This window comes from Camellia sinensis, chromosome 9 (genome assembly GCF_055761805.1).
Source record: "Camellia sinensis isolate YWXY chromosome 9, ASM5576180v1, whole genome shotgun sequence".
Taxonomy (NCBI): Eukaryota; Viridiplantae; Streptophyta; class Magnoliopsida; order Ericales; family Theaceae; genus Camellia; species Camellia sinensis.
In genome coordinates, this window is record NC_138969.1 from 178655564 (window position 1) to 178681076 (window position 25513).

Consider the following 25513-nt stretch of genomic DNA (forward strand, 5'->3'; position numbering starts at 1 on the left):
CCGATTTCAACTTTTTCACGATGAAACAATTCAATGGTCTTGATCAATTATTGTAATCTAACGGCTAACAATTGGCTTGCATATGGTGTGCAACCTTAAGGGGGTTGTACACTTAAACAAAACCCAAGTTAGTAATAATTCTCTTGGAGATTACTCAACAACACAAACACTCAAATCGTTTTTATTTAAAATTCATTCTTCTCACTTTTTTAGATAAAAAAAAATTATTATTAAATATTTTATTTTATTTATTTATTTTTATATTCAGGGTTCTAATTGATTTATAAGAGATAGTTTGAGGGGTAAAATGAAATTTAGTTTCACGTTAGCATATTCTATCTAATTATAGATGACAATTGACGATGGAGTGAAATTGATACAAAATCAAATAATTTAAATATAAAATTGATATAATTTAGAAAATATGAATTATATCAATTTTTGACTAATAATACGTGGGCAAAATAAAATTTTTTGTTATTTTTAAACTCGAACATACATCCATGTAAGGAGTGCCTGTGTCGGTGTCCCACACAAATGAGGCAGCTACTTTATTTATGGACGTGTGTTTGGGTATTAGGTGGTGCTCACGGATGCGATCAATTCGTTAAAATTGACCTAGCCTGACTTAATTTTAAAGTAGTTTTGATAGTATGGAGATGAAATTTTTTTAAATCTGTTTATAATCAAATGGATGGTGGATGTGGAGTCACCCGATCCAACTCAATTCATCAACTCCCTTAAGAAAATAATCACTACAAAAATTTTGATTATCCAACTCAATTCGTCAACTCCCTTAAGAAAATAATCACTACAAAAATTTTGATTTTTGCGACGGCAAAATACCGTCGCAACTACTCATTATGCCGTCTTAAAAAACTTTTAGCGGCAGCAAATGACTTTTAGCAATGGCAAACAAGGAGTCACAATAGAGGGCGTTGCAAAAACTTTTTAGTGACGGCATGCCGTCGCCTTTTTTTTGCTTCGGCATATGTTACTATTTGCGACGGCATTTTACTGTCACCAATAATGTGTAAAAATAGACCTTTTTGCGACGACACTGTTTTACCGTCGCCAAAAGTATTATTTGAGACGGTAGAAATTGCCGTCGCAATTTTTTTTTTTTTTTTGCGACGACATATTTCTTTTTGCGACAGCATTGATTATGTCGCAAAAAAGGTTTTGATTTTTTGCGACGGTGTGGTGTCGTCGCAAAAAATGCAATATTTATTAAAAATTATAAAATACCTGTTTTTTGCGACGGTTTGGTGCCGTGGCAAAAAAAAATGCTGTAAATTAATTAAAAATATTAAAATTACCTGTATTCAATGAAAAATAATTTAAAAAAAAACCAATAATTGCATAATAATATAAAAATTCCTGTACATAAATAATAATTTCTCCATAATAAACATATTCTTGCATTCATAACTATACATCAACAAAATTAACCCAGTACATAATGTTCCATAATACATATATAATGTTTAAATACATAATTTTATTCATAATTCAAAATAACATAAATCAAAATTAAAAGTTTTCCTCAGCATTCTCCGTGGTACAAAAACAAAAATTAGTGGCATTCTTCACAGGTATGAAATCCACAAGAAGCAAACTTCTACTTCAGAAATATCTGGAAAAAAAATTGAAAATAATTAATGACAATATAATTATGTGTTAATATGTTAATTACAAAAAAAATATAAAAATTTAACTACTATACAATTAGAAAGATAATTAAGTAAATAATTGTGCCTAAACCGAAATCCGACTCTAACTCCCAAACCGGAAACCGGATTTGAGTCATGTCTTCTCCCACAAGTCTCTCGTGTCAAGGCGGTCGTGTGTGCCAAGTTTCGTGCTAATCCGACGCCGTTAGGTGATTTTGAGGCGTCAACACCTTGAGTTCTAAGTTTTTTAAAGAACTAGTTTACCTAAAGTGAAATCCGGCTCTAACTCCCAAACCAGGAACCCAATTCGAGTTCCATCTTCTCCCACAAGTCTCACGTGCCAAAGCGGTCGTATGTGCCAAGTTTCGTGCTAATCCGACGCCGTTTGGTGATTTTGGGGTGTCAACAGCTCAAATTCTAAGTTTTTTAAAGAACTAATTTGCTTAGAGTGAAATCTGGCTCTAACTCTCAAACCAAGAACTCGATTCGAGTCTCGTCTTCTCCCACAAGTCTTTCGTGCCAAGGCGGTCGTGTGTGCCAAGTTTCATGCTACTCCGACGCCGTTTGGTGATTTTGAGACATTAACACCTCAAATTCTAAGTTTCTTAAGAAACTAATTTGTTTTTTAAGAGTGAAATCCGGCTCTAACTCCCAAACCGAGAACTCGATTTAAGTCCCGTCTTCTCTCACAAGTCTCTTAGAGTGACTTTTCAATGCATTTATGACCAAATCCTCTTCCTATAACTTCATTGTCCTAAGATTCAGCACCATACAAAATCGACACAACGGATCTAATGTTAAATTAAACCAAATAGACAAATCAACTTGATTTGGATACTAACATATACGATATAGTAAATTCAACAAATACATCGAACTTTTTGTTTGCACCTCTTACCCTAAGTCAAATCAATTAAGATTATTTGGAGATGTGATTTTATACACTTACTCGAAGCCAATCGGCAACAGTAGCCACACTTGGCAAGGTTGCAGTCATACCAAAAATTTGAAGACCACGAGAAGGATCAGTCTTCCCACTGCTTGGTCCTGAACTTTCTCCACTTGATGATTGTATATTGCCTTCACCAGCTGCACAACGAAGCTTTGTCAACATAAGCTCCAACAGATAACCCCTATTCTGATCACCCACCTGTCAACAAACCCCAGTGATGAGAACCATCTTTATAATCTACTATGATTATAAAAGCATTAAAACAATTTTAAAAAAAGAAACAAGAAGTAATTGATTAACATCACTAAAAATTAAAATGACAACATCAAAGGCAGCTACCATGTGCAGTTCATCTATCACAATAATCCCAAGTTCTGACAGACGACTCTCTTCTAGCAAGATCTGTCTGCACCAATGCTTCACTGCTCTAATGTTCACTCTCTTGTGCTTTTGCCTGTAACTAAAAAAAAGCCCTGTAACAGTCCATTGGAAGAATAAAGTTAACATTACAAAGTTTCTAATATTTATCTAAATGTTAACAACAGAATTCATATCATTATCAAAACATAGTGATCATTGAAAGAACAAAAAGTCAGCACATTTTTGAACATAACATTTGAATAAAAAATTTCTTCTTCGGCCTTTCCAATAGCAATAGTCTCTGTTAATGAGGTTATCACTAGGTTATCCAATAGCAATCATTCATTTACAATGAGGTTATCACTAGTTTCTATAAGAAAAGAGTAATAGCAATAGTCTCTGTTAATGTGCTGAGAAATACAAAATGAGAAAAAGAAAAACAAAATAGCTTAATTGTTTTTCTTTTATCAGAGGAACTAAATTAGAAACAAATACCATTCAACTCTCAACTCTGAGGTCTTCAATAAGCCTCATCACTTCATTTCGCATTGTCATCTCCCAAGAATCATCAACATGCTCTTCAACAGCTGAAAACCAGTTGTCATCCCAGTCCAATACCCACTAGTACCCTCTCTTCCTCCTCCTTGCCCTCCTCTGTTCTGCTCAAATTCAGTTGTGTTTGGTGTCTGCTTCAAGTCCTCAAATGGGAAAAGCAGCCTTGCACTACTACCAAACTTCTATACCCATTTTCAAACCCATCTAGTGAAAAATTAAGGCTTGACATGAATTCTTGCATAGGGAACCCAGATGGGTGGATTGTACTATTCGTGTCGGCGACCGACATAGGCAAGAAAGAACTCAGCCCCCTTGAAGCAATTCCAGTACTCTTGACCCATAATTAAAATAAGCAAAAAATTCTAATCATTCTTAGTGTTTGAAGCTAAATGCATTCTTTAGTGTTGAGTACTTACAGCTGTAAATTATTCAAAAAGATTCGAAAACACCAATTGAGTACTTACAGCTGTTTATGGGGCATATCAAAATCACCGTTGAATGAGCTAATCTTTGGCTCCTCATTGCACCAAAACTCCAGATCAACACCACCCACCAATTATAGTTAGGCATGTTTGTCCCCAACAAATCAAAAGTGTCAATAATCCACATTCACCCATAATTAAAATAAGCAAAAAAGATATATATACATAAAATAAAAAATAAAACTAATCAATCTTACACAATTAATTCAAGGGTCATGCTAATGCCTATTTATTGCAAACAACAAAAACCAACAGGCTTGAAGCAAAAAAGAGGTTGGAATGGCATATTTTCGAGGTTAGCATATTCCTTTACTTACAATATTGCAAACAACAACCGTAAACAACTTCAACTTGAAACAAAAAAGAGGCTAGAATGGCAGAGTGAACCTCAATTAAATTATGAAGCGGGAGACCGAAAAAGTAGGGGCTAAGCAAACGCAACCAAAACAAATGTAGCACAAAAGCTGTGCAACTATGGAAAGCCCTTCAGTCAAACATAAACTGAATATAAATCAAGTGAAAGAGGCAGCTGTAACAGCGCCCGCGTGGGCCTCGTGCTACTACAGTTCGGACTCTCGATTTGTGTCGCGGTTCTTAATCTTGAACCAAAGAGTCCAAATCTGGCAAATCGTTTTGAGAAACAGATTTTTTTAAAAAGTAGTGCCAAACATGGACCGCTTTTCCAGATACAGAGTCGCCACCTAAATGTTTTAAAATGGGAAATTTAGGAAAACCTGACTCGGTGCCGAAGGCCACACGTCCGTCATCACCGGAGTTGTCTCGGCTCGGGAGCTTGGGTACGATCGGGGAAGGTCAGCTATGAGCACCCCCTTTCGCCTGGTCCGAAGACCGGCCTCTACTAACCGTGATATCCGTTTTTGAAAACTTTACGTGTTCTTAAACCAATTGTTAGCCTAGATTTACTATGTTATGCGCGCAGCAAACAAGTATAGACTAGATTGCCTAATTTGGAAAGAAACATTGCATATCCATTTGTTTTGAAAATGCTTTGAAATTTGCTACTCGCAAGTAGGCTAAAACACGGATTTCAATGAGTTTTTCCAACTCAAACAATCCAACCTTCACCCACAGGCATTCGAAACAGTTTAGCACATAAGCATCTAGCCACATGTTAAGCATGCTGTCATGGTAATATTCACACTCATGTGATATGCTAAAGCGGAAATACTTACATAGTACTCCGTGCCAAAACAAAGAACTTGTTAGCAAACATGCATGATCCAAGTCCATGTGAAGTGCCTAATGCATCGCATACAAAATGTTGCTAGAATAGGCTCGGCTATCCTAAACATGTCATGTGAAAATGCACAATTATCACGTATTCAGTTTGGGAGTTGAAGTATTGATGCAATTAGCGTGATGTACCGAGCCTAATGCATGCAATACAAATGCATGGATGCACGCATGCATAGCATAAGGTATGCTAAATTAAACGTGCCCTAATCTACCATCATAAGCAGGTAAATAAAAGGGAAGAAAGACGCGAGGTTGGAAGACATACACACACTCACGCACACTTATTACAGATTTGCCCTCACTCGGAGGGACCGAATAAATATTACAAATTAATTAACTACACAAGCTAATTAATATTACAAATTAATTAATTTAATTAACAAATTAAATAAATTAATTAAAGCAGGAAAACGCCTCGGGAAGCGCGCCACCATGCATGGGCTGCCTCTATTTTCCTTCCTTTCCTCCTCTGGAGGCTGTCAAAGCCTCAGGACTGATCCCTTGGATGGAGAGGAGTACCACCGGCTGAATGAAACTTCCACCGGCAGTGTAGTATGTCCATTGGCACAAAATAGGGTCTGTCGGCAGAGAAAAATGTGCCGGTCGGCACATTACACTGCCGGTCGGCAGAGTATTCCTGCAGAACCTGCAACTCACAGCAACAGAGGGCAAAACAAAGCATGGCAACACAATTCAAGGCATGTATGCACCAATCATATCTCTTATCATTGTGATGACTCAAAGGGACATGTGCCTCGGTTCTCGGACCACCAATCACGCATTTCCATGCATGATGGCCCAAGGAACCAAGTATGCAATTTTGGTTTCAAATGTATGCAAACCAATCAAACAAAACTCCCAATCCCTATCACCCATTCAAGGAACAAGGAATGCATGCAAGGTGCAATGCAACCTAGGCATACAAGCTAGGAATGCAACATGGCATGGCAAGGCACTTATGCAATCATGCAAACATGCATATGGCAATGCAAATAAATGGAAAGAGGGACTTATGCATGAATTAGGCAGCTCTAAAATGGGCCTAAAACAGTAGCCAAAGTGCTATAAAATGAAGGCTAAATGGCATGCACACACACATGCACATAAGGGCCAACACTTAAGCACAAATCAAACAACATTCAAGCACACTTGAAAGGAGGGAACATGGACAATTGGCATGCAACATGAGCCCTAAAATCATGCTATAAAATGATGCCAAATCAAGTTATAAATCAAGTCAAGCATGCAACAAATGGCCTAAGTGTTCAAAGTAAACCGGAGTGGCATTGAGCTACACTTAACAAGACCAAACAAGGCATGCAAAGAAGGACCAAAATCAGAGGTTTAGCATGTTAAAACAAGGCTAAAGGACTCTTAGATGGCATCTAAATGGCCCAAATACAAAGGCATACACCATGGCCAAAACATGGAGCATTGCAACACATGCTTCCAAAGCATTAAAGAGACATGCAAGGCAATCAAACAAGCATGGAAATGGGACTGAAATGGCATATAGGATGATCCCAAATCACCAAAACAATGCAAAGATGGCATGCTACACATGCACATACTCAAGGCCAACAAGCCCAAATACAAAGGGGATGTATAATGCATGCTAAAATCGACCCAAACGACTATGGACAGATCAAAAACATGGCAAAATAAGCATATAATCTTCACAAATACAAGCCTAAAACATGCTCCAACAAAGGCTAACAACCTAGAACATGTTAAGGCACAAATAAGGCATTACATGGCAACTATGCTAAGCATGCATGAAGTTCCAAAACCAACTTGAAATCATGTTATATTATGGATATATAAGCATGAAAAACAAACCAAACATGCTCAACACACACTCAAGCATAGGCTTTCTTAGGAGGCCAAAATGTGCCCTTTTCAAGGACAACAAGGAGAGGGGGTGGCCCTCTCCTTCTTGGGACTTCAAAGCATCATCTTCACCACTGAAATCCCTCAAGATTTCAGTGGTGAAGAGACCTCAACACCAAAATCCCGGAGCTAGCACAAAATGGCTCAAAATGAGGCCTTTTGAGGCCTAAGGGTGGTCAACAACCCTCAAACAAGAAAAAACTCTGAATAAACAATAAAGAGGGCCTAAAAACAGAACTTTTTTATGTTATACAATAAGCACAAAAACAGCTCTAAGATAGGTATAAAATCAATGCAAAAAAAGGGGGAAAAGGGACTAGAATCTCACCCTTGATGCCTTCTTCAACAAAGATGCTCCAATGGCCTCCTTTGGCTCCAAACCAGTCAAGAAACTCAAGAACAAGCCCTTAGAACCTCAGCTCCAAGAGGAAGGTGAAACACTAGGTGTTTGTGTGCAATAGTGAGACACAAAACACCTAGTGTGCAAATAAGAGGGAAAGAGAGATAGATGTGTATATCTAACCCTAACCCTAGAAAAACCAGAGCTTGGTCTGTATTTTCCTCTCTCAAAAATGTCTAAAAACCTCTCCTTTGCCTTAGAGAGAGCTTCTCTCTATATGCCTCTTGTAAAGCTTACAAGACAAGCTTTGCAAGAGGGAGATCCCTCCATACACGTGTATGGAGGGGAGCAAAAGCAATACAGCTGTCTAAAAATATCTGCAAAAGCAGATGAACAGCAATCGGCCGGCCAAAAATGCTATCTTGGCCAAAAAGAGTGCCGGTCGGCAACAAATAGTGCCGACCGGCAACAAAGAGTGCCGGCCGGCAAACTATATTGCCGGTGGCAGCAAACACCAGCCGGTGGCCTCTAGCCACTGCCGGTGATGGGTGGGGATGGTCTACAAGCCCTACCCTGCCTCTCAAAGGCAAGATGCAAGTGTTTGGTGCAAAACCAGACACTAAACGGTCGAGTTCGGGGATCCTGAGGCGGGGCGCGCGAGCCGAGACCTCCGGGAACTCCAAACGAACACAAACATGGATAATCACCGAGTGTTCAAACGGTGACGTCCAAGTCTTGAGGACGGTCAAAAATGGGGTATCTACAGTTGCCCCTCTTTGACAGAACTCGAAAGTCATAACAATGACGGGAGTGAATGTCAAAGCCCAGAGACGACCCATTTTTGACAAGGCCGAAGACTTAGACAAACATGCAAGACAATCAAGATATGCGCCCGAAGGCAGGGGCAAAATGCAAGACAATGCACGGAGCCGAGCATAACTTATGATCATGCAAAGGAAGCTGTAATGAAGCAAACATGCGACAATTTTAAGCTAGCATACCAAACTACACTACAATGCAGAAAAGATGTAAGAGAATTATGGAATTCTCAATACGTCTCACTCGGGAGATACAATACCTGTGCGGCTCGTCTGGTTGCACCAGCCTCAAATGAACCGTACATACAATATCGTGCCTGCAAAGAAAACAAACTTAACAGGTACAATATTGTTAGCAACATGCATGACAATGCAGGAATAGTGGTGTACTCGAAATGCGTGACAGCGCAAAACAAGTGGGGAGCATAACAATGCTGTGGAAATACAAACATGTAAGTGGGGCGTGCGGTCTACGCAGGCGACGAAATTGATCATAAGCATGCGGTCTACGCAGGTGACAAGACAAACAAGCGGACTACGCAATTAACACATGCGGTCTACGCAGGTATTAAAATTAACAAGTATGCGGTCTACGCAAGCAAAACATGCGGTCTACGCAGGTAATCGAATTAAACATGCGGTCTACGCAGGTAAAACATGCGGTCTATGCAATCAAAACATGCGGTCTACGCAGGTAATGGAATTAAGCATGCGGTCTACGCAATCAAAACATGCGGTCTACGCAATCAAAACATGCGGTCTACGCAGGCAATGAAATTAAGCATGCGGTCTACGCAATCAAAACATGCGGTCTACGCAGGTAATGGAATTAAGCATGCGGTCTACGCAATCAAAACATGCGGTCTACGCAAGTAATGAAATTACACATGCGGTCTACGCAATCAAGACATGCGGTCTACGCGAGTCAAAACATGCGGTCTACGCAATCAAAACATGCGGTCTACGCAGGCAATGAAATTAAGCATGCGGTCTACGCAATCAAAACATGCGGTCTACGCAAGTAATGAAATTTAAACATGCGGTCTACGCAATCAAGACATGCGGTCTACGCGAGTAATGAAATTAAACATGCGATCTACGCAATCAAGACATGCGGTCTACGCAGGTAATGAAATTTAACATGCGGTCTACGCAAGCAAAACATGCGGTCTACGCAAGTAATGTAATTAACATGCGGTCTACGCGATCAAAGCATGCGGTCTACGCAATCAAAACATGCGGTCTACACAGGTATTGAAATTAAACGTGCGGTCTACGCAATCAAAACATGCGGTCTACGCAAGTAATGTAATTAACATGCGGTCTACGCAATTAAAACATGCGGTCTACGCAATCAAAACATGCGGTCTACGCAGGTAATGTAATTAAACGTGCGGTCTACGCAGGTGACGAAACTAAGCATGCGGTCTACGCAGGTAATGGAATTAAACATGCGGTCTACGCCATCAAAACATGGGGTCTACGCAAGTAATGGAATTAAACATGCGGTCTACGCAATCAAAACATGCGGTCTACGCAAGTAATGGAATTAAACATGCGGTCTACGCCATCAAAACATGCGGTCTACGCAAGTAATGGAATTAAACATGCGGTCTACGCCATCAAAACATGCGGTCTACGCAGGTAATGGAATTAAACATGCATGACAATGCAAAATGCAATGAGATGCGCAAAACAATGCGACGGAATGCAATGCACAAAACAGTGCGACGATTTGGAATGCACAAAACAGTGCGACGATTTGAAATGCACAAGACAGTGCGATGGTTTGAAATGCACAAAACAGTGCGACGATTTGAAATGCACAAAACAGTGCGATGGTTTGAAATGCACAAAACAGTGCGACGGTTTGAAATGCACAAAACAGTGCAATGCTAAGTGCGACAGGCATGCCACACGGAATGTAAACGGGCTTAAATGCGCAACAACGCACGTATTCTGGAATGCATGACAATGCACGGAATGGAAATGCAATGATGATGCATGAGAAATGTGCACGACAATGCAAAGGGGTGCGTGTTGCAACGCATGTAACACGTGCATAACAATGCAAATGTGTGACGCACGACAGCGCGATGTAATGCAACGAAATAGTGTGATGAACTTGTGCAACACATATGGGGTAACTTTTGAATTCAAAAGGATACAAAAAGGATACACCTTGTACGAATTCGAGTGCCGCGCACTGGAGACACGGCCCGCGGTCAGAACGGAGGTCGGTTGAGCGTCGGAGATGCACTTTCTTGCACTTTCTTGAGCTATGAAGACCACCAATTTCTCATATGGCCTAAACAAGGCTGTGGGAACCCCACCGGCCGAAAGGGGAGGCCACCGGCTGGCCATCGGCACAAAAACAATTCTATCGGCACAAAAAAGTGCCGGCCGGCACAAAATATTGCCGACCGGCAAACAGTAGCTGGTGCGGGGCAGTTTTGTTTTTTCACCTCGGGTGTTATAAAATAGGGTTTCAAACCCTATTTTCTCATTTCTCTCACGCCGAAATCTCTTGCTCTCTCTCTCTAGAGCTTTTTCTCTTCCCCGTTTCTCCGTTTCTTCGCGTTTTACGCCCGTTTCGTCGTCGGATTCGCGTTTCTCTTCGCGTTTCGGACGTTTTCCACCGATCACATTTTCGTTTCGGTGCCTCGTTTGGCGTTCTAGCCTTTTCGGGGTTTGTTCCCCTCACTTTCCTCTTCGTTTCCGTGCCTTTTCACATTCCAGCCTTCCCGGCCATTCCCGACCCTCTCAGGAGTTGACTTTTCAGTTGACTCTTCAGTTGACTCTTCACATTCCGACTCGGTTTTCCTTTTCCGGGCCATTTTCACATCATTCTCTTCATGGCGAACGACATTCCACGTGGCGGGACTCCCCCGGACCACGAGATGGATCCCGGGGTCGAGCTCTTACCACTGAGCGAGCGCCCGTTCGACCCGGCGACCTACCGGCCGGCGATCCACGTTCTGCCCCCAGACGGCCTGCGTCAGTTCCGGAGCTTTGAGAGGTACGCGGCGCCTGAGCTACTACTACGCGAGCCTACCTCCCACCTTTCCTTCGGCACTTCCGAGGTAACTTTTCATCTTCTGCTTTACTTTCTGCAATGTAGGATACAAAACTGCCATAGTTAGTTGTATTCTCTAACTGCTGAAATCTGATATGCCGTAGACCGTAGTTGACTGTAAACATACATACAACTGATATCTGCTTGAGACTGACACATGCACACACACTGCACTAGCCCTGAATCACCCAAACACACGGCACACACTGTATTTCACTACACACACACTGGTACCCAGTATTTGTCTGAATCTGTCAAACTTGCACATATGCTACATCTGTTCTGAAACACTCAAACACGCTGACACAGCACACGTATTTCACTGTAAGCACACCGGCACCCGGTATTTGCCTGAATCTGACAAACTTGCATACATGCCATATCTGTCCTTTCAAAACTGCATTTTGAATGTTGTCTTGCAATTGTCATTTTCTGTTTGCAGGAGGGTTCCCATACCATTCGCGGGTATGGGAATACTGGTGCGCGGGAGTGGTATGATGAGCTCCCTGATGCGGTCCAGCGCATTGTGGACTGAGCGGGCTTCGGTACTTTCTGCCGAGGGCTCTCTAGGCTCTCCACTTGCAGACCTGTCCTTGCCGCTTTGGCGGAGAGGTGGTGGGACACCACCGATTCTTTCCATTTTTCTGCTGCAGGGGATATGACGATGACCCCTTATGACTTCTCGATGCTCACAGGCATCGGGGTAGGGGGGGATCCGATCCCTTTCGACACAGACATGGATGAGTGGACCGCCGCTCAGGTCCATCTGTTGGGGGAGGCGCCACCCCTAGCTCGCCCAGGTTTCGTGCGGTACTCCTGGTTCGAGACACAGTTCAGTGTCCAGCCCGCATTGGGGGAGGAGACTCAGATGACCGAGGAGGACGTGGAGAGGTATGCTCACGGCTTCCTCATGTTCCTGTTCGGGACTACTATCTTTGCCGATCGGGCGAACACCGTGCCTCTCTGCCTTCTCAGCGCACTGGTGGACGTCCGGGATATCTTGCACTACGACTGGGGCGGCGCTGCTCTGGCCACCCTGTACGGATATATGAGCTCGGCTTCTCGTGGCAGCGGCCAGCTGCTTGGAGGTTACTGGCGGGCTTGGGAGGTACATTTCTTCTCCGCTTTTTCATTTCTGTCCGATATTCTCTGTACTCTGTACACTGCACACACTGTGGTCTGCTTTACACTTGCTGTATACTGTACACACGGCACACACATACATTCTGCTTTACACTGACTGTACACTGCTCACACGGTACACTGTACACAATACAAAACACGGCTCTGCCATTCTTGCTTCATTCTGCATATTCTGCTTTATCTGATGGTCCTACTGACATCTGTTTTGCAGTTGTGGGTTTACGCCTACTTTCCTAGGCTTGCACCCGTACCAGTCGCGGAGCCTCCTCCGGCTGTCCCGTTCTCGAGTCGCTTCGACGGGAGATGCACCCGGCGACCACGGGAGACATTTGGCTTCTTCCGCCGATATTTTGACACCATCACCCCGACCGAGGTATATTTTACTTTCAGTTCATTTAGCTTCGCTTTCCCACTGCATATTTCAATAACAGTAGATAACAAACTGTCTGTCATTTTCAGATCACATGGCGACCATAGGCTTCCCTGCCGTCGGCGATACGGGGTCGGTTCCCTGGTGCTGAGGAGACCTCGCGTTTCCGGATCTTGCTGGAGGGCCCGGTCTGTTGGGCTTGGTACCTGGGGGAGCGTTTTCTACGCCAGACTCGCGGGTTACCTGAGAAGATAGTCCCGGCTCACCCTCCTGCAGAGATGAGGGAGACCGAGGGGCTTACCCCTGAGCAGCTGGATGATTACTCCATCGGCTGGGAGGAGGCCGGCTTCCGAGGCACTGGTGACTACCAGGAGTACGTGCGGACGTACCTGATGCGTCCCTTGAGCGGCCGTCGAGTAGAGGGGGCCAGGCCTGTAGCATCGGCGGCTGGGGCCGGAGCGGGAACAGGGGCTGGATCTTCGAGGAGGGCCCGGGTCCGTGGTAGGGGCGGAGTGCGGGGAGAACGAGGAGCTGGCTGGCCTGCCCTGCCTGCTGTACTGACTTTCCAGGGGCAGGGTGGGTCGACCTATCAGATCCCCTTCGCCCCTCCACCGGCTGGTCACGAGCTCATTGACGTCCCCGACTTACCGCCGGTATGTTCTACTGCATTTTGTACAGTTATGTCATTTCAGTTTATTTGATATTCCACAGAATATTGATGCGTCTGATACTTTTGCAGGCTTCTTCTGAGTACACCCGTCAGTCGTTGGCGATGAATGCCTCGATGATGGGGATGCTGCAGCGGACAGTTGACCTCCTAGCCGTCTACAGCATACCGGTATGTCCTTCTGACGCTGGCCTCAAACCATTCATCCACTGCTTTACGTAATCTGATTCATGGCACAACACCTGACACACTGATCTCACAGCATCTGATACACTGCATACACTTCATTCTGCACTGTACTCTGTACTGATAAACTGCTCACGGCATTCTCATACTGTACTCACACACTGCATTCTGCACTGATAAACTGCTCACGGCATTCATACACTGTATTCACACACTGCATTCTGCACCTTTAAACTGTTCACAGCGTACTGATGCATTTCCCTTTTGTATACTTTTTCAGCCTCCTTTCCAGATTCCCATGGCAGGAGGTGCTCCAGCCAGACCTTCTGTCCCTGCTCGGGGGAGAGATGAGGAGGGTAGGATATTTCCCCGTACCAGGGGAGGGCGTACTCACGTCGGGAGTAGCTCGCGGGCTCCAGTCCTGGATGATGACGACGACGAGGAGTCCGAGGCGGAGGCAGAGTCATCGGAGGAGGAGATCGGGCTCTGACGACGACGCTGATGATGCTCCTGGACCCTCGTCCAGGAAGAGGACTAGGACGGACTGACGGCCCCCCGGAGTGCTCGACATGGATGCAGATTTTTGCTATCTTTTCTTTCTTTCTTGTACTTTTCTTTTTGTTGGTAGATAGATTACCTTGTACTGCCGCAGGCAGATTTTTGTTTCCAAAACTTGTACGTTTGAAAAGATAATGAAATGAAACGGACTTTTTATCTGAAAAAGTGTTTACATTTACACATTTCATGCATTGCATCGCATCTCATCATGTTACACCTCAATGTAAATGGAATTGATTGGTTGTCTGAAAATTAAACACTTGCACTGGTAATAATCAGATAACTAAACAGCCAACAGCAAAATAACCCAAGCAACCCACTGCCTGATTCTGGATACATGGCCCTTGCTCTACTGGGGATTAGTCTGCACACAGCCCATAACACAACATTCGATTCATTCTGCATACAGCAATTCTAAACAAAACAGCCCAATCTGACAAGACGGACCTCAAAGATAAAACTGGTTGGAGTCAGAACACATTCGAATGTTGAGAATGGCACGGCATTCTGAGCATAAGCGATTTTTGAAATCGAATGAGGGTTTTTCAAACCGGGATATCGAGCCTACAACTGAACACAGCGGGGAGGACTCAAACAAAGAGGTACACGACCTAAACACAACGAGACACGCTCGAGAGAGACTCAAAACAAAAGACGAGACCGTCAAATGAAAGAGACACGACACACAGACGCGTAAACGAAGATGGGAGACCTCGGACCACGAGGAGCCAGTTCAATCTGGGTATTGTTTCCCACCCTTTCTCATTTGTGATCCTCACATCACTCGACTCTCAAGCTCGGATTTTCTCTCAAAACCCTTTTCCTCACTTTTCTCTCAACTTACACCTCTCTATTCTTCATTCTCTCATTTTTCATCCCTCCCCGGGGTGATTGATGGATAAATAGAAAGGTGTGGGTTCACGCCCAACACCGTTAACTCACGGCCATTTCTTCTGATGGGTAGAGCGCTATTCTGGCAAGTACGTCGGTGACGGGGGAGAGACAGAACGCCTGGCTCAACTGTGCCCCTAGTTCATCATTTTAACCATTTTTTCGTTTTTCCTTTCTACTAAAACGGTTTTGATCAAAACGAGAGTCGGATAAACGTACTTGTTCGATTTTTGATTTGAAAACCGTGCGAGTTAGGCTGCAAGTACTGAAAATTTTCCTTTTTGGGTCCAAGACAATGGTCCGATTTTGGAAAATGGAATAGTTTTCGAGAAAATAGTCAACCTCAGTAAAAATTTTCAAAAACTATTTTTCAAACAGTCAATGCTCAACGAGCATGGAACTTACCCTTCGAGATGCGCAACCTCGGATCGGGGGCAACGAAAAATTGCCCCTGGTTTGAAAGAGGGTGGGAGGCAACGGAAAGTTGCCCCTAGTTTGAATGGCAGCTCACGGCGGCTCGTGGCAACGGAAAGTTGCCCCTTGTTTGGGATGGTGCCGCAGCAATCCGCAGACAGTCTTCATTGGCGGTGGTCGAGCTCTTGGACACAGCGATGACGAAGACGGTCACAACACATATATGGACACAATCACCTTGAGGGGTGTCGGCCACTGGACTTTGAGGTGAAATTGAAACCATTGCATGGACTGAGACGCTTATGAAAGCGTTGGGGGCTGGACTTCATGATGAAGTTGCCTACGTATCCCAAACATGGGAATCAAGCCTTACGTAGTTCCGGTTAAGGTACACTCGGGTATTTTAACCTTCACTTTGTTTGGCTCTCACTTTTGCCAAGGCGCCCAATGCGGGTTTTCGACCTTGCGAGCTTCTTTTCATTTTCTATTTTTTTTCTTTTTCTTTTTATTTCTTTTTTCTTTTGCATTTTTTTCTTTTTTTTTTTTTTTTTTTTTCATTCTTTCTTTTGTATTTATCTCTTGCTCTAACTTTTGCCTGGACCGCCCTTCCGGGTTTTCGGCCCAGCGAGCCTCTCAAAGGGTAAAAGTGTAGCAAGTCCATGCCAAATGGTTTTTTGAAATTGAAGCCTCTCTGTGTCTAAGAGAATGGCTGTTGCACTGATTTGCGGAGAATCCATCAGGGTTACTCTACGAGCTTCTTCCGGCGAGATCTACTCCTTCCGATTCGGCCTTGATGCTTTTTGATCGAAGGCTACCTCAAAACTGGCCACACAGGCCTTTCATGGCGTTTGTCCGTTGAACTTTCTGAACATTCTGAACGGGTTCAAAGTCGGAAAACAAACAGGTTGGATCTTGAGGCTGAGAGCGATCCTAGGCTGCGCGACCTCAAGAGGGATTCCACACAAGTCTTCGCAGGGCCGCGTAAAACATTTGCTTTTGAAAGTTTTTAAGAAAGCGACAAATCGCTCGCGCCGAAGATAGTGTGGAACCAATCTGGATCAGGCCAGGGTCCTTCTCAGTACTTACGCCGACAAGCATGGCTTTATTCATAAAAAGGGCTTAGCACGCCTCTCTTTCTCTCAAAATGATAAAAATTTTGCAAAACCTGAGGAATTCCTTCCTCTTCGTTTTTATCACCGCAGTGTTCAAAAAAATTTTTTTTTGAAAAACTTAGGTTAATGCAATGAGTTTGGCACACAGGAGAGCAGGCGAGATGTACTGTCAGCCCATTCAAATTCTCCGGCACTTATGCTGAAAGCAAGCATGAAGTTTGAGATAGCAACAGCTGTTTCAATCGGTTCTGTTGGTGCAACTGGCCCCTCGGCAAAAACAGACTCAAAACAAAAACAGATAATTACAAAATAAAACGGTGTTCGGGACAACAACCCCAGAATCACCAGGTATTATATACAACGGGGACTGACTCGATACAACAAGACAGACCCTTAAGCAAAAAAAGACTGACTCAAGACAAAGAGGCAGACTCAAAACAAAAGACTGACTCGATATCCAGGCCAGGATTTACAAAAACTCGGTTTCACCGATGCTCAAAAATGCGTACCAGACGCTTCATCCAAAACGTACCAAATGTTGCCCGCAGGCGGTTCGCTTTACATACTCGCAGTATCTGAGCCTTCGAAATCCAACAACTGAGTGGTGACGGGCTTGCCTGAGGTGGGTGGTAGGATAACCTTGTTATCAATCAAATCCTGCACTTCATGATGACGGCGGGAACATCCATCGGTACTGTGACCGGACTGTTGATGGTACGCGCAGTACAAGGTAGCATCATGAGTGGCGGGGAGATTCTTCGGGAGTGGCCGGGGCTCCAAAGGCTTATGATGCCCATTCTTCGCCAATATTAACAATGCCCTAGACAAAGGCATGTGGAGGTCGTGAAAGACTCTGCGCTGAGGCAGGTACTTTGCAGTTTGAGGATTCTTGCCAGATGCGCTGGCGAAAGGATCAGCTGGCGCTGCCTTGGCCTTTTGAACTTTTCCCGGTGCAGGGGTGGGAACTACAGGAATTGTCTGGGCATGACGGGGCCCATCCCGGTTTTCCGTCTGGCTTGAACTGCCTTTGGTTGGAGCGGGGAAAGCATCATCTACAGCTTTGGTCACTATTGCAGATGTTTGTTGCTTGTTCATCCCTCTGACTTTCAGAGCCTCGACTGCCCACAGCAGTTGCTCAATGGGGTCGGCGTCTATCTTTGCCTTGTCCTTTCCTCTGGCCTCAGCCTAATCAAGGGCCTGGGTTGGTGCTGGCATGCCGTGGCTATAGCCGGAAGCCACCTCTGGCTGGCTGAGCTCTATCACAATCCGCCCCAGTAGCGGGGGCTCCTATGGTACAAAGTTCCCGGCATACGGCGCCGCTGGCGGTGAAGCCGACATTCCATAGGCGAGGTCTGCCACAGACCTTTGGAGATCGCCTATCATCCCCATTAATTCGAAGGTGGTGGGCTCACGAGCCTGATATAACTGGGGAGCCCAGACTGGGTGCACAACGGGCATCCTGGGCGGGTGTGACATACTGATGCTGGCCTCATTCTGCGGAGTGGTTCCCTGCTCCGATACAGCTGCCATAACCACAATTTCTTCTGAACTTTGTGCCGCCATAAATCCTGCCTTAGCAAGGGGGGACACTGGCTATTCTGTTTCAACTCTGCAACTCGCTGAACCCTTGAAAGAAAAACAGACAGCATTTCAGCCCAAACTGATCAAACACGGGTGTAGCCAAACAACTGTACCCTACTGCCGATCACTGTTCCCAGAAATCACTGTTCCCAAAATACTGAATCTGATACCCGCGGATAACTGATTCCTACAACTGATACTGATACTGGTGTCCCCAGGTTTGATACTCAAACTTGCAGACTGACATGTGCGTTCCTGTAAAGCAACACTCTAAAAGCACATAGCAAGTAAAGAGAACAAAACACCCCTATGTTGGGGTAGGGTTTCCCTGTCCTATTTTGTCAGGAGCTAGGGTTTTACTACGCACACAGCGGTTCTCAAACAACTTAGCATCGGGTAAGCAACCTGTCCTAGCTTGGAATGGTCACTATGGATCCGAACATGCACTAGGTCGAATGGTCAAAAGGGTGCCCCGGTAAACCGGGGTTTGTGTTCCCATACTGTCAGAGCCCATTGCCGGTCAGCCTTATGGACATGCCTTGACAAGACAAGCCTCCGGCAAACCGTTCAGGAATGGCAGATGGCAAACACTGTGTTCCTAGGCGCACCAATGCACATGCAATGCAAAGAAACACATAAAATGAAGTCAAAACAGGATATCACGAGTTCGAGTCAAACTCTCTAAAACTCCCCAGCAGAGTCGCCAGAAACTGTAACAGCGCCCGCGTGGGCCTCGTGCTACTACAGTTCGGACTCTCGATTTGTGTCGCGGTTCTTAATCTTGAACCAAAGAGTCCAAATCTGGCAAATCGTTTTGAGAAACAGATTTTTTTTAAAAAGTAGTGCCAAACATGGACTGCTTTGCCAGATACAGAGTCGCCACCTAAATGTTTTAAAATGGGAAATTTAGGAAACCCTGACTCGGTGCCGAAGGCCACACGTCCGTCATCACCGGAGTTGTCTCGGCTCGGGAGCTTGGGTAGGATCGGGGAAGGTCAGCTATGAGCACCCCCTTTCGCCCGGTCCGAAGACCGGCCTCTACTAACCGTGATATCCGTTTTTGAAAACTTTACGTGTTCTTAAACGAATTGTTAGCCTAGAATTACTATGTTATGCGCGCAGCAAACAAGTATAGACTAGATTGCCTAATTTGGAAAGAAACATTGCATATCCATTTGTTTTGAAAATGCTTTGAAATTTGCTACTCGCAAGTAGGCTAAAACACGGATTTCAATGAGTTTTTCCAACTCAAACAATCCAACCTTCACCCACAGGCATTCGAAACAGTTTAGCACATAAGCATCTAGCCACATGTTAAGCATGCTGTCATGGCAATATTCACACTCATGTGATATGCTAAAGCGGAAATACTTACATAGTACTCCGTGCCAAAACAAAGAACTTGTTAGCAAACATGCATGATCCAAGTCCATGTGAAGTGCCTAATGCATCGCATACAAAATGTTGCTAGAATAGGCTCGGCTATCCTAAACATGTCATGTGAAAATGCACAATTATCACGTATTCAGTTTGGGAGTTGAAGTATTGATGCAATTAGCGTGATGTACCGAGCCTAATGCATGCAATACAAATGCATGGATGCACGCATGCATAGCATAAGGTATGCTAAATTAAACATGCCCTAATCTACCATCATAAGCAGGTAAATAAAAGGGAAGAAAGACGCGAGGTTGGAAGACATACACACACTCACGCACACTTATTACAGATTTGCCCTCACTCTGAGGGACCGAATAAATATTACAAATTAATTAACTACACAAGCTAATTAATATTACAAATTAATTAATTTAATTAACAAATTAAATAAATTAATTAAAGCAGGAAAACGCCTCGGGAAGCGCGCCACCATGCATGGGCTGCCTCTGTTTTCCTTCCTTTCCTCCTCTGGAGGCTGTCAAAGCCTCAGGACTGATCCCTTGGATGGAGAGGAGTACCACCGGCTGAATGAAACTTCTACCGGCAGTGTAGTATGTCCATCGGCACAAAATAGGGTCTGTCGGCAGAGAAAAATGTGCCGGTCGGCACATTACACTGCCGGTCGGCAGAGTATTCCTGCAGAACCTGCAACTCACAGCAACAGAGGGCAAAACAAAGCATGGCAACACAATTCAAGGTATGTATGCACCAATCATGTCTCTTATCATTGTGATGACTCAAAGGGACATGTGCCTCGGTTCTCGGACCACCAATCACGTATTTCCATGCATGATGGCCCAAGGAACCAAGTATGCAATTTTGGTTTCAAATGTATGCAAACCAATCAAACAAAACTCCCAATCCCTATCACCCATTCAAGGAACAAGGAATGCATGCAAGGTGCAATGCAACCTAGGCATACAAGCTAGGAATGCAACATGGCATGGCAAGGCACTTATGCAATCATGCAAACATGCATATGGCAATGCAAATAAATGGAAAGAGGGACTTATGCATGAATTAGGCAGCTCTAAAATGGGCCTAAAACAGTAGCCAAAGTGCTATAAAATGAAGGCTAAATGGCATGCACACACACATGCACATAAGGGCCAACACTTAAGCACAAATCAAACAACATTCAAGCACACTTGAAAGGAGGGAACATGGACAATTGGCATGCAACATGAGCCCTAAAATCATGCTATAAAATGATGCCAAATCAAGTTATAAATCAAGTGAAGCATGCAACAAATGGCCTAAGTGTTCAAAGTAAACCGGAGTGGCATTGAGCTACACTTAACAAGACCAAACAAGGCATGCAAAGAAGGACCAAAATCAGAGGTTTAGCATGTTAAAACAAGGCTAAAGGACTCTTAGATGGCATCTAAATGACCCAAATACAAAGGCATACACCATGGCCAAAACATGGAGCATTGCAACACATGCTTCCAAAGCATTAAAGAGACATGCAAGGCAATCAAACAAGCATGGAAATGGGACTGAAATGGCATATAGGATGATCCCAAATCACCAAAACAATGCAAAGATGGCATGCTACACATGCACATACTCAAGGCCAACAAGCCCAAATACAAAGGGGATGTATAATGCATGCTAAAATCGACCCAAACGACTATGGACAGATCAAAAACATGGCAAAATAAGCATATAATCTTCACAAATACAAGCCTAAAACATGCTCCAACAAAGGCTAACAACCTAGAACATGTTAAGGCACAAATAAGGCATTACATGGCAACTATGCTAAGCATGCATGAAGTTCCAAAACCAACTTGAAATCATGTTATATTATGGATATATAAGCATGAAAAACAAACCAAACATGCTCAACACACACTCAAGCATAGGCTTTCTTAGGAGGCCAAAATGTGCCCTTTTCAAGGACAACAAGGAGAGGGGGTGGCCCTCTCCTTCTTGGGACTTCAAAGCATCATCTTCACCACTGAAATCCCTCAAGATTTCAGTGGTGAAGAGACCTCAACACCAAAATCCCGGAGCTAGCACAAAATGGCTCAAAATGAGGCCTTTTGAGGCCTAAGGGTGGTCAACAACCCTCAAACAAGAAAACACTCTTAATAAACAATAAAGAGGGCCTAAAAACAGAACTTTTTTATGTTATACAATAAGCACAAAAACAGCTCTAAGATAGGTATAAAATCAATGCAAAAAAAGGGGGAAAAGGGACTAGAATCTCACCCTTGATGCCTTCTTCAACAAAGATGCTCCAATGGCCTCCTTTGGCTCCAAACCAGTCAAGAAACTCAAGAACAAGCCCTTAGAACCTCAGCTCCAAGAGGAAGGTGAAACACTAGGTGTTTGTGTGCAATAGTGAGACACAAAACACCTAGTGTGCAAATAAGAGGGAAAGAGAGATAGATGTGTATATCTAACCCTAACCCTAGAAAAACCAGAGCTTGGTCTGTATTTTCCTCTCTCAAAAATGTCTAAAAACCTCTCCTTTGCCTTAGAGAGAGCTTCTCTCTATATGCCTCTTGTAAAGCTTACAAGACAAGCTTTGCAAGAGGGAGATCCCTCCATACACGTGTATGGAGGGGAGCAAAAGCAATACAGCTGTCTAAAAATATCTGCAAAAGCAGATGAACAGCAATCGGCCGGCCAAAAATGCTATCTTGGCCAAAAAGAGTGCCGGTCGGCAACAAATAGTGCCGACCGGCAACAAAGAGTGCCGGCCGGCAAACTATATTGCCGGTGGCAGCAAACACCAGCCGGTGGCCTCTAGCCACTGCCGGTGATGGGTGGGGATGGTCTACAAGCCCTACCCTGCCTCTCAAAGGCAAGATGCAAGTGTTTGGTGCAAAACCAGACACTAAACGGTCGAGTTCGGGGATCCTGAGGCGGGGCGCGCGAGCCGAGACCTCCGGGAACTCCAAACGAACACAAACATGGATAATCACCGAGTGTTCAAACGGTGACGTCCAAGTCTTGAGGACGGTCAAAAATGGGGTGTCTACAGCAGCAGGCTTGAAGTTAAAGAAACCATGGTTTTGAAAATAAATGAATTGCAATCCACATTGAAATCGTGAGGATCAACCATTAATAACTTTTTGAATCTATTAATCTACATAAGCACCATTCTCATCTCAGCACAACAATCTATTCCAGTCAATAAATGTATTTCTTCTGTGAGCAATTTTAGTTGGAAAAGTCAACCACATTCTTTTTCTTTCTTTTATTTTCTTCCCCCTCTCTCTTTTCTAAATACAAAAAAGGGGGCATTGTCCAAGGCCCATCTCAGTTGCAGGTCTGTAAATAACCAACAATCTTTGAAGTGTTAGTTGCACCATCACTTCCTCCGAAGATCCTTGCCATTCCAAAATCTGACATCTTTGGGTTTAATTCACTATATAGTAACACATTGCTTGGTTTTAGGTCCCTATGAATGATTCTAAGCCGAGAATCCTCATGAAGAATCCTCATGAAGATATAACATTCCCCTTGCAATTCCATTGATGATATTTAGACGCCTGCTCCAATTCATTTGTGCACGCTTCCTAGGATCTACCCATAAAAGAATAGAAAAAAAAACTATAGATTAGGAAAATAAACTTCTGATTAACTACAATAAAACATACCCATTTTTATATATTATATTTGTATTAAAGAAACTGAGATATTGTACAAAAAAGAAAAGAAAAAGAGAAAGAAAGAAGGATACAAACCAAATAGGAAGACATCAAGGCTGCCATTGGGCATGTATTCATAGATGAGCAGCTTTTCCTCTCCATCTATGCAAAACCCCAAAAGCCTTACAAGATTTTTGTGTTGAAGTTTCAATATTAATAAAACTTCATTGGTGAATTCATCTAAACCTTGCTCTGAACAACTTGAGAGCCTCTTCACTGCAACTTCCCTCCCATCAAGTAATTGACCCTGGAAAAAAAAATGTTTCAGGCAATTAAAACTAGGAACCAAGAAAAAAGAAAAAAGCACAAAAGAAAAGAAGAAAAAAGGTCACCAACATCACCTTGTGAACAGGACCAAAACCACCTTGTCCAAACTTATTTGAAGCCGAGAAGTTATCTGTAGCTGCACTTAGTGTCACCAAATCAATGAACGGGAAATTCTGAGAATTCAAGTTGTCCCTTGCCTGCAAATTCTGATGATGCACGTCTATCTTGTTGGGGTCCCCAATTTCATGTAATTTAATTTCTTGGCCAGAAACTTGGCTTTCCTCTAAAATTGGGGAAAAAAATAATAATAAAAAATAACAGGTTTAATTTTAGAGTCATGAAAAAAAAGATATAATTTTTAGTGAAGGGGAAAAAATGAATCTTCAACTAGATAGCATCATTACTTGTCTTAGTTTGATTCCTTATAGCAAAACAGTAGACACAAAATACCACAAGTGGTACAACTATAATTGCTGATCCAATTGCAAGGCCAACAATCATCCAATACCTGCTGCTTTCTTTCGAAAATCAAGACGAAATAAAATTACTAAATTTGCAGCTTACTATTTGTACATCAAATTCGAATATTGACAAAGAATTTGTTAACACTTACTTGCAAATACCCTCTGATTTTCTGTTGAACTTTTACTTGCATCCTCATAAAACGCATAGAACTCATACCTTAAGAAGCAACTACGGCTGAAAAGCCTAGCGCCACGAGACTTAGAGCAGCAAGTTGAAGTGTTTGATATTGCTGTTTCAAGGCATGTTTTACAGTCATCTGGAGACAAGTCTGTAGTGCACTGCACGAGAGCGTATATTGTTTCAGTGTCTGTGAAGTTCACCGCTTCAGTGGCATACATACCATATGAAGCATTGAATGCTGCCAGCCTGCTAAGCTTATGCAACCTGTATTCACGACAGAAATGAACTGGCCTAGTTCATCATCTGAAACATTTTCCGAGTTGTATTGAAAAATGTTTCCTGTCACGTCCATGGTGCCAAAGAATGATTCATTGGAGTAGCGCAACTGGCAATTTTCCTCCCACACAACCGCTTTGTTTCTGTTTTCGGAACGGTTTTTGATGTCTTGTGTTGCACTTGCTATGCAGTTCTCACACTGCTGTGTTGCAACGAAGTTATAGCAGAGAAAGAGACCAAAAAGTTTGTCTTGGTCATTTCCCATCTTGGTGGTGTAGAACTTGGAGACAGGGGCAATTGAGGACAGAGAATCAAGAAGCATTTCGAGATTATAATCAAATATACTATTAGTTGTAGAGATAGTTGTGTTTGAGCAAAGTTCATAGGGAGCGGCAATGGCATGAACAAAATGATGAAGAGCAGAAAAGAATGAATAAAGCAAAAGCATTTTCATTGTTTTTGGAAATGGAAACATGACTGACTGGCCTCCTTGAATGAACTGTGATTTGAACTATGAAGACAATAGTGCTAGGCTTGAGGAGAAAACAAATAAAGCTGTCATTGATTTTTAAGTAAATGCAATTATGTTACAGGATTTTTTACTGTAAAAGGGCTTAGGCCAATGAGCAAAGCTATAGAAACGGGAAATTATATGGTACACAGCATTACCCTTGATACAGACTTCACACACACAAAAGTACTCAGGTGGGTAATGCTACAATATATACTGGTGTGCCCATATGCAAATTAAAAATATAAACTAATTTTCCATGACTCGTATAAAAGTTGAATTCAAATTATAAATTATTTTTTAAAATATAAATCTATGCATGATTTTGTGTACAGTTTGCTCCTTTCATGTTTGATTATTTTTTAATTTTGACCCTTAAAGTTT

At 43.2% G+C, this 25513-nt stretch overlaps 1 pseudogene across 1 annotated transcript; it reads right to left on the bottom strand.

The window, feature by feature from the left end:
* Positions 1 to 1383: 1383 nt before the first annotated feature.
* Positions 1384 to 25221, bottom strand: LOC114296441 (cysteine-rich receptor-like protein kinase 25; annotated as a pseudogene). Its single transcript, XR_014340690.1, has 7 exons — positions 24311 to 25221; positions 24102 to 24215; positions 23772 to 23980; positions 23467 to 23677; positions 2965 to 3098; positions 2623 to 2823; positions 1384 to 1636 (listed from the first exon to the last, which is right to left on the bottom strand). The product of XR_014340690.1 is annotated as a cysteine-rich receptor-like protein kinase 25 (transcript).
* Positions 25222 to 25513: the final 292 nt, after the last annotated feature.